Source organism: Babylonia areolata, chromosome 21 (assembly GCF_041734735.1).
Source record: "Babylonia areolata isolate BAREFJ2019XMU chromosome 21, ASM4173473v1, whole genome shotgun sequence".
NCBI classification, from domain to species: Eukaryota; Metazoa; Mollusca; class Gastropoda; order Neogastropoda; family Buccinidae; genus Babylonia; species Babylonia areolata.
Genome location: NC_134896.1, coordinates 41,829,472 through 41,839,471, shown reverse-complemented (window position 1 = coordinate 41,839,471; position 10,000 = coordinate 41,829,472). Strand labels below are relative to the sequence as shown.

The 10,000-nt window shown below is 41.6% G+C and overlaps 1 protein-coding gene across 2 annotated transcripts in view; it reads left to right on the top strand.

The window, feature by feature from the left end:
• The window catches only part of LOC143296494 (potassium channel subfamily K member 4-like), a 60,348-nt gene that overhangs the window by 10,694 nt on the left and 39,654 nt on the right, over nucleotides 1-10,000 (top strand). The gene's annotated exons all lie outside the window — the stretch shown is intronic.

Here is a 10,000-nt window from a genome sequence, read left to right as displayed (position 1 = left end):
GAGAGAGAGAGAGAGAGAGAATCTACGTATAAAGTCAAAGTTGTTAATGAACACTGGAAAATTCAGCAGAATGTGTTCACGTTGTACCCTGTGGTGGCTGGCAGGGGTGTTTTGTTGTTGATGTTTGTTTGTTTGTTTAACGGATTAGAACACTTGCACAGCATTCTCGCGTATCTTTACTTTATTTATTTATTTATTTATTTTCTATGTTTATGTGAATCACTGCAATGATTTCTTGAAGTCTAACATGTAACTGCCAAATGACCAAGTGATGTCCACTCCCGCCCCCACGCAAAATAAAAAACAACTCACACACATTGCACAATCTCGAGCGCGCGCGCACACACATACACACACACACGAACACACACACGCACACACACACACACGCACACACACACACACACACACACACAGAGGAAAACTCACGCATACATCCACACTCGCGCATTCATGCATTCACATTCTCTCTCTCTCTCTCTCTCTCTCTCTGTGTGCTCTCTCTCTCTCCCCCTCTCTCTTATACCAAACTTCATATTTTCTGTTTTCTTTTCAAACAGTCCAACAAGCTAATGCTTATTGATACAGGCATCCTTTTTCTTAGTAATCTAAATGTCACAATAAACGGAAAATATTAAACCATGAAGAAATAATCAAATCTACGCTCGCGCACAAGTACGCTGACAGAGCATATAGATATACATTCAAGTCACTTTTCCCATATCCAGTTAATCAGTTATTGCCCCCTTCTCCCCCTTCCAGCTTCCAAGACCACCCCCCCCCCCCCTTCCGGCTCCTCCTTTCCATTTCTCTTAATGAAAAGATCGAAGAAGCAAAATCGAAGAACTGTGACGCGCGCGCACGCACACACGCACGGACGCATGCACGCACGCATACACACACACACACTACACAAATAACTGTAAACCATCTACTCATTCATTGTCCTGGCATAAGACAGTTAATTCCAAAAGATGTAGTTGATGACTTGTTTACCAATATTCCATCAGCCACTGAAAAGATTTTGAATATGATTATTCATTGCTTAGAATGTTTTCGGAAATTTTAAACTCCAGTCCAGTTGGTATCCTCCTTTGATGTATTCTAATTAATGTCGCTGTTTATATTTACATTGTTGTAAGTTAATACTTGTTGATATACATACATATATTCTCCTTCCTATGACACCTCATTCATTACACACCACAATCTCTTTAGCCTTTAATTTCTTATAATGTACTTTTTCTCTATTACATAAGATGAACACTTTCTTACACGAATAAACACATGTATTCCATTTCCTTTATCCACTACTTCTCTCCTTTCCGCCTAATAACACTTATAGTGAATAGACGTTAAACTGAAGAAAACACACACTCACACACACACACACACACACACACACACACACACACACACACACACACATTTTTTAGAGTAGGATTAAAAGAACTTTGGCGCGGCACTGCGGCAAAAGCAGCAGCCTGACAACAGTGACTGCACTAGCGGCACAAATACAGAAGTCGTGGTATCACAAGAAACAACAGCAGCAGCAGCAATAGTAGCTGCATCACTCGTAGTAGTTGTTGCAGTAAATAAAACAATATGATAGTTGTAACAGCAGCAAGAGCAGCAGCAGTTGATGTAAAAACAGTAGACAGCAGCAGCAACAAAAGCAGCAACCGCGTAACTCTCTTAATCGCTCATTGAAGCGCACGTGGGACGCAGCATATTACCGTTTACTGAAACCAAACTGACAGCATCCGGAATACCTGTCGTTTGTAGCGGACCAGTTGCTAATTTGATGCTGAACAGCTGCGCCACATGGGAATCATACAACAGATAAGCTGTGCGTTTCCCCCACATAGGTATACCTGCTTGAACAGCCACAACAGACGTAGAGACCGAGGGCGCGCCTCCTGTCTGTGGGTGGTTGATCCGCGGAGGCTACTGTTCCCGTGTTGAAACAATTCTGCCGCCGATCGGCTGTTTCATGAGGTTGATTGTTTGTTCCACACTAGTTACTTCACACTTTATTTAACTGGCCGATTTCGTTGTTGGCGTTGTTTCACGGAGAGGGCCGAAGTGTGTGTGTGTGTGTGTGTGTGTGTGTGTGTGTGTGTGCGCGCGCGCGCGTGTGTGCGTGCATGTCTGTGTGTGCGTGGTTTCGTGTGTGTGTGGGTGTATGTGTGCGCGCGCGCGTGTGTGTGTGTGTGAGCGCGTGCGAGCTTCATTAAAATACCTTGTTTCTCTCTCCCCATCTCTCTCTGTCTCTCTCTGTCTGTCTCTTGTGTTTCTCCCCCCCCCCCCCCCTCTCTCTCTCTCTCTAAGCTCCGCTCTCTCTGATATTCATCTGAAGTGTTTAGTGCAAACTTTGCTGAAAAGAATGTGAGCAAACAAAAACTGTTCCTGAACAAGGACAGCGAGTGTTTGTGATCGCGCACAGCACGGCACAGCTTGTTTCGTGGCCAGACTGAGCGCGAGAGACCAACTAGCGCACGACAGGGGAACAGAAAATAGTTTTTGTCATGTGAGGCTGGCGATTTGCCAAAAGGTTAAATGCTAATGAAAATGATGATGATTGTGATGATGATTGTACTACTACTTCTACTACTGATAGTAATGATAACAATGATAATTGTTGTGATATATCTAATATGATATAATATAGTGTTTTTGGTTCACCTCAAAGGGCTTTCGGTAGTTCAGTAATACGTCAGTCACACACGCACGCGCGCGCGCACACACACACACACACACACACACACACACACACACATATATATATATATATCTGTATATGTATATATATATATATATATATATATATATATATAATGCACATATGCACAAAATGCACACAATAACGCACACGAATACACAAAACGCACATACACTAAACACACACACACACACACACACGCACGCACGCACGCACACACTCTCTCTCTCTTAGTGTATATTAGCCCGTGTATGCATGCGTGCGTAAGCTGGTGCGTATGTACGTGTGTGTCAGTGTGTGTGTGTGTGTGTGTGTGTGTGTGTGTGTGTGACTGAGTTATATTCCATGTTAGGCCCAACACTCGGCTTATAAGTTATATCACAGATTGACATAAGTTTACATTTGGGCCAGCAGCAAAGTGAGAGCTGTATTATCAATGGTTTCTCCAGTCAGTGGGAAACCATTTACAGCTTAGTCTTTTGTGAATGACTATGACTCTCAAACTAGGAGGCAAAATTGCACTGGCTCTTAGTGCTGCAGCCTTGTGGGCTAGCTGGCCTTTGGGAACCATCCCAACGCCGACTGTCCTAAAACCCTCTTGGCCGAGAGAGTGGGGGTGTACTTGGGCAAGACACTCTCCACTATAATCAAATTTTACCCCAAATAGTCGGAACAGCAGTTGCCTCCTCTGCTGTTCTGATGGTCATAGTCGGACACGACTGACTATCATATATATATATATATATATATATATATATATATATATTCCATGTAATTTTTTTTATGTTTCGTGTTTAACTCTTGTTGTTGTTGTTGTTGTTAGTGTCTACAGAGTCCGTACCGATTTTTTTTCCTTTTTCTTCTTTTGTGCGTGTGTGTTTGTGTGTGTGTGTGTGTGTGTGTGTGTGTGTGTGTGTGTGAGGGCATGGTGTAAAGGAGCTTTCAGCTTATCCAGTTTACCCTCAATAAAACATTTGTTCATTCTCTCTCTCTCTCTCTCTCTCTCTCTCTCTCTCTCTCTCTTTCTCTTTCTCTTTTATTCATTTCATAAAGTCAGTTCATAGTCGTTGTTCGTATTTTTTTTATTTAAATGTAGGCCTATTTATTTATTTGTTGGTTCGTTTAAACATTTTTTTAAGAAACAAGACAGAATACAGCGTTCTTAGGAAACAACTTGGGGAACATCAAAAACCCTGAGATTTTACCATGCCCTTTCATGTGATGAAAACGATCAACAAACACGATGACGAAAGATGTGCAGAATATTTTATATTAAAAAAAGTTGAAGTGCAAAACACACCAAAACATGTATTAATAATACACCGAAAAGTGAACATTGCCTAATCTGTAGTGTATTGGGGGAGAGAGAGAGGGAGAGAGAGAGAGAGAGTGATTACAATATGAACCGAGAGCCATCTATGCTTAAACATTTTCTGTATACGTTGCTGCAGAATATAGTTCATGGCGTACATTTTATGTCACAGACGTTAATTTAAATAACTTTGAATCTTTTTTGTTTTATGTTGTTGTTGTTTTTTACACTCGTTCGTTCATTTTCAAGAAAATTTATAGCTGGGTCACCTCGTAATAGAGCAGCTTCATTTTTATTATTTATGGGGAGGGTGAAAATTGTTTTCTCTTATCTTGTTACGATTCGGACAGCGTAAAAGCAAATGTTCCGCTTTCCCTGCAGGTTATCCGCGTGAACATTTTGTATCCAGCTGAAGATGGCGATCAAACAAATATTAGATTACCCATAATTAAACGGAGTTTAGAATGATTAATTTTTTTCTCCTCTGTTCTCATCTTGGGGGGTGGGGGGGAAGTAGGGGGTGACGGGGCGGGGAAGGGGGAGGAACGACTGTATGACCAGAGGAAAGGTTTCTTTTCAGTAAACTCAAAGACGCGCTACATTGGAAGTTATCAGGGACACTGTTCCATAGTTTAGTTGTCGATGGAATAAATGAGTTTAAAAACAGATCGGTTTTACAATGAGGTACAACTCTCTCGAATGGTCTACGCCTGTGGTGAGGATTGTTAACATTTTCGTTTGTTGGTCTATATGTGTTAGTCATTTATCTATCTATCTATCTACCTATCTATCTATCTGTCGATGTATCTATCTATCTACCTATCTATCAATCTACCTATCTATCGATCTACTTTATCTATCTACCTGTCTAGCAGCCTATCTATCTATCTATCGATCCACCTATCTATCTACCTATCTACATATCTATCTATCTATTTATCTACCTGTCTACCTATCTATCGATCCACCTATCTATCTACCTATCTATCTATTTCTTTTTTGTCTATCTATCTGTCTGTCTACCTGTCTATCTATCTATCTATCTGTCTATCTATCCATCTGTCTGTTAACAGATCTTAGACCTATTCATTCAGCCAGCGTGTTGAGGAGGAAGGCTAGCAGTGGACAGAGTTCCTGTATTGTGTGCACCATTGTTGTGGTGGCAACGGCACAAGACTCACACATGTGCTGGTTGCATCTTATTGATCATTTAATTTATCTGTTTCTTTATCTAGCTGTTTATTCGGTCAGTGATTTGGCCTAGCTTGTTGAAGAGGAAGGGTAGCCGTGGACAGAGCACCAAGTGTCGTGGTAGCTCCAGCACATGACTCACACGTGCACTGTTCGTGTGCCCAGACATGGGTGATGTATGGCAACACACACCAGCTGCTGCGCTCTTTTGACATATTGCCTCTCGCCCGATTTGGGGTTCGCTGGCTTATTTGCTTGCTTTTTTTCCGTTCTCTCACTCACACACGCCGCACGCACACAAGGCGCGCGCACACACACTCACACACACACACACACACTCACACATACACACACACACACACACACACACACAACTGAAGATGAATATCATTTCTTAGATAACTGCGAACTGTCCAAAGAAATTGAGAAAAATTCATAAACAAAATTCAGCAAAAATACCGTCTAACTATCATAAAACCAGTCAGCTGGTACTGGAAGACAAATTTGTAGCTAGTATTTGGAAATTTTGCTTATCGCTGCTGCCAGAAACGTCGTCACACAGAGAATTAGTTCAATTTCTTGTTGTTGTTGTTTTTTGTTGTTTATATATATATATATATATATATATTTTTTTTTTAATACTTTATTCTTTGTGTGTGGTATGTGTCCCTGCGTCTTAAAGATCTTGTTAATGTTTAATTGACAAGTAAATTTGATTCTGATTCTGATTCTGATTCACACACACACACACACACACACACACACACACACACACACACACACACACACACACACACACACACAAACAAACACACACACCACACACACACACATATCACACACACCCATACCCACACAAACAAACAAACACACACACACACACACACACACACACACACACACACACACACACAGGGGTGGGGGGTGGGAATCGTTTTTGATGATTGCTGAAGTTACCAAATGTCCATGAATATGTTTTGAAATCATTTATGCAAATCCTGTAAATGATAACTCTCAGTGTCTGCCTCTCGCTGTCTCTGTCTGTCTGTCTGTATCTGTCTTTGTCTGTCTGTCTGTCTGTCTGTCTCTCTCTCTCTCCCATCACTCTCTCCCCTCTCTCGGTCTGTTTCACTCTCTCATTCTCTGTCTCCCTCCCTCCTTCCCCTGTGGGGATGCCGGGGGTCTTTCAGTATAAATAGCATCCCTGCCTTCTGGAAATTCTGTGCTAGGAATTTCCTCTTTTCTGTCACTCTCTTTGTTTCTGCCTCTTTAAATTTTTTTTTTAAACTTCAATGTTGTCTTCTTTTTCTGCCTTCCCAGTCCATTCTCCTTTCTTTTTTCAAGCAGGCCTCGACACTTTTTTCTTTTTTCCGCAGTCTATGATGTACTTTCTGTGCTGTTTTGCTCTGGCCATTAGGTAGTAAGATTTAAAGACTGAGATGGGCACTAGCTGCCCATTCTGTAGTGTTGTTTGCCTGTATGACCTTTTTATGTATTTTTTTTTTATTGGCTTTGAAGTTTGTTTTGTTTTCCTTTTTTTACGATTTTTTTTTCTTTGTTTTTTTTGGGGGGGGGTTTGTTGGTAATCTGGGGATGATAAATTACGCGGAATGGCTGGCGTCCTCAGCATGTCCTAGTCTTATTTGCCACAAGAAGCTAAATAGTTGGGATACTGTGTCATGAACTGTTTTTTTTTTTTTGTTTTTGTTTTGTGGGTTTGTCTTAGTGTTTTTTGTTGTTTTTTTCAATGTGACAGCTTTGTGTTGACGTGGTTGAGCATTTGTATGGTTTGACAGTCCTGATATGGCCATGTGCGATCGGTTAGACTGCAAGCAACAAGAACAAGTCCCTCCTTCCCTTTCTACGTCCCCCCAACCCCTCGCGTTCCCCCCCCCCCCCACCCCCCTCCCCCGTGCCGCTTCTTTCTCCCCTCATGTTTCAGGTCATACTTGTGAGGTTAGAATTATGGTACTTTCTTCTCTGTGTTGTTCTCCGATGACGAAATAGGTTTCTGGCTTGCGTGCTTCTATGCACCTACTTGAATGTCAGGAAAGTCAGTAACCGCTAACTTCACACTTCCTTGCATGCTGTCTTACATACACATTAAAAAAAAATGTTTGTTGGTTATCCACTCATAGACTGGAATAATTAATTTGTTCATTTTTTGTTTGTTTGTTTATTGATTGGTTGGTTTCTGTTCGTTTAATGATTTGCTAATTGATTAGTAGTAGTAGTAGTAGTTTTATATTGTTTTTGTTGTTCTTCTTCTTGTTGTTGCTTGGTTGATTGGTGTGTGTTTGTGTCTTTCTGTGTGTCCGTGTGTGTGTGTGTGTGTGTGTGTGTGTGTGTGTGTGTGTGTGTGATGTCGTTCACTGTCTGCTTGGTTGCATGCGAGTTCTGTCCAAAGAGATGGTTACGGTGAAAGAAGTAAGAATGGAAGAAACAGAAAGGAGGATCCGAGCAGAGGGGGGTGAGCATGCATTTGACACTTGGGATGGGCAGAAGTCCTGTTTTAATGTCACCACATGAGTTGGCCAACGAAAGGGCTTCGGGAGAGCTCCTCTGTGTGCGTGCACGCATGCGTGTGTGTGTGTGTGTGTGTGTGTGTGTGTGTGTGTGTGTGTGCGTGCGTGTGTGTGTGTGTTTGCGTGCGTGTGTTTGCGCGCGTGTGTGTGTGTGGGTGCGTGTGTGTATGCGTGCGTGTGTGTGTGTCTGTGTGTGTGTGTGCGTGCTTGTGTATGTGTGTGAGTGCGCGCGCGCGCGTGTGTGTGTGTGTGTGAGTGCGTGTGTGTGTGTGTGTGTGTGTGTGTGTGTGTGACCATGAACGCCAGTCGTGTCAGTGGCAGGCACATGACAGCGCTGCATTCCATCAGATCAGTCAGAACAGTGGACAAGGAAAACAATCAGAATGTTTGACAGGGAAACGGAAACCGGTTCGCAAGTTATGCCCCACTAACAACAAACGTGCCGCATCACCAGCGTGTTTTCTCCCAGTTCATCCACCACTAGATCGATGTTTTCGTTTGGAACTTCAACAGCGTGAGATGTTGTTGTTGTTGTTGTTGTTGTTGTTGTTGTGTGTGTGTGTGTGTGTGTGTGTGTGTGTGTGTGTGTGTATTTTCATGTGAAGACTGATTTTGTCTACTGTGGAGGCAAATGGATTCGAAGAGTTTTGCACGCACGCACTCTCACACACACACACACACACACACACACACACACACACGCATATGTACGCACACACGTACGCACGCGCGCACGTACACGCACACACACACAAACACACACGCACACACGCATGCGCGCCCCGGCGAGCACACACAGACACGCACGCACGCACAAACCTGCCTTTTGACGCTTACTAATTTTTTCTTGTGTCATTTTGTCAGGCTTCAGTCACACACACACACACACACACACACACACACACACACACACACACACACACACACACACACACACCTAAAAAGAACATATTTGCAGCACAGGCTAGTTTATTCGAAGTTGATTAATAAACTCACCAGATGTATTCAACTTTAGAAGGACTGACCACTGAGAGAGAGAGAGATAATGAGGAGTTGTAGACAACTGACAGTTAACTTGTAACTTAATGGACAGATGGGAGATTAGTGTTAATAATCATCATCATAATAGTAATGATGATCGTCTTCAACAAGAAAAGGACAACCAATAATACTAATACCTAAACGACTAGTGAAATTTTCATCAACACAATTTGACAGGACATTAAGAATATTTTTTCAGGTTATAACAATCAAGTTGTGACCGTTCTAAGAACCATCTTTAAAATCATTTATTTTCTGTCCAATGCTTGCGTTATGTTCTTCAATTTTATTTCGCTAACAAGGGTTCATTACAAAGAAAGGTAGAATTGAAATGGACTTTTCTGGTTTGCACCTGTGAATATAATAAATATTTTGCCAAGGAGTGTGAAGAAGTCAATCACTGTGTCTGTGCGCATATTGTCAGTAATGTCAAGTAATACCATATTTTTAGTTATTCTTTTGATTGTACACGCTCCACCTTTTTCCTTTCTGAACTTCTTTTATAGATTTGCCAGAAACACTTAGAGTTATTATACCTCCGGAAAATATTACAGAATACTGTTATTTATAATTCACATCTCTTTTAAGACAAGTTCGGTTCCACTGAAGAACTATGTGTATTATGCGTAACTTCAATGGATATGGACAGACAGGCAGACTGACTGACAGGGGCCTTCAGCGCTGTAAAGGGAGGGGGGGCCGGAGGAGGTTGAAGGAAGGCGAACTAGAGTCGGCCTGAACTTGACGTCATAATAGAAACACGCCATCGTAGTGATGACGTGTTTCTATGACTCGTCGTTTTAAGTCACAATAATTGGTGAAGGCAAACGCCGAAATAATTTGCAGCCAGTGTTGTTTTTTGTTTTCTTTTATGATATATATATATATATATATGTAAACTCGAATGGTTTACAATTTTTAACTGTGAATTCGGACTGATTCTGTGGATATTTTTATGGCAGTTTGGGGCATAATCCAGTAAGTGATGAGGCGTTCACAAATCTTTCTCTGAATAAATATTTAACGGTCTCCTTCTCCAACTTTCCATCACATGTTATCATGTATTGTCCATTGAATATAGGATTGAACAACAACTTGAAACAAAATGGTGTTGTTCAGTACTTCTTTTTTTATTTTTTTATGCCCATCCCAGAGGTGCAGTATTGTTTTAAACAAGATGACTGGAAAGAACTGAATTTTTCCTATTTT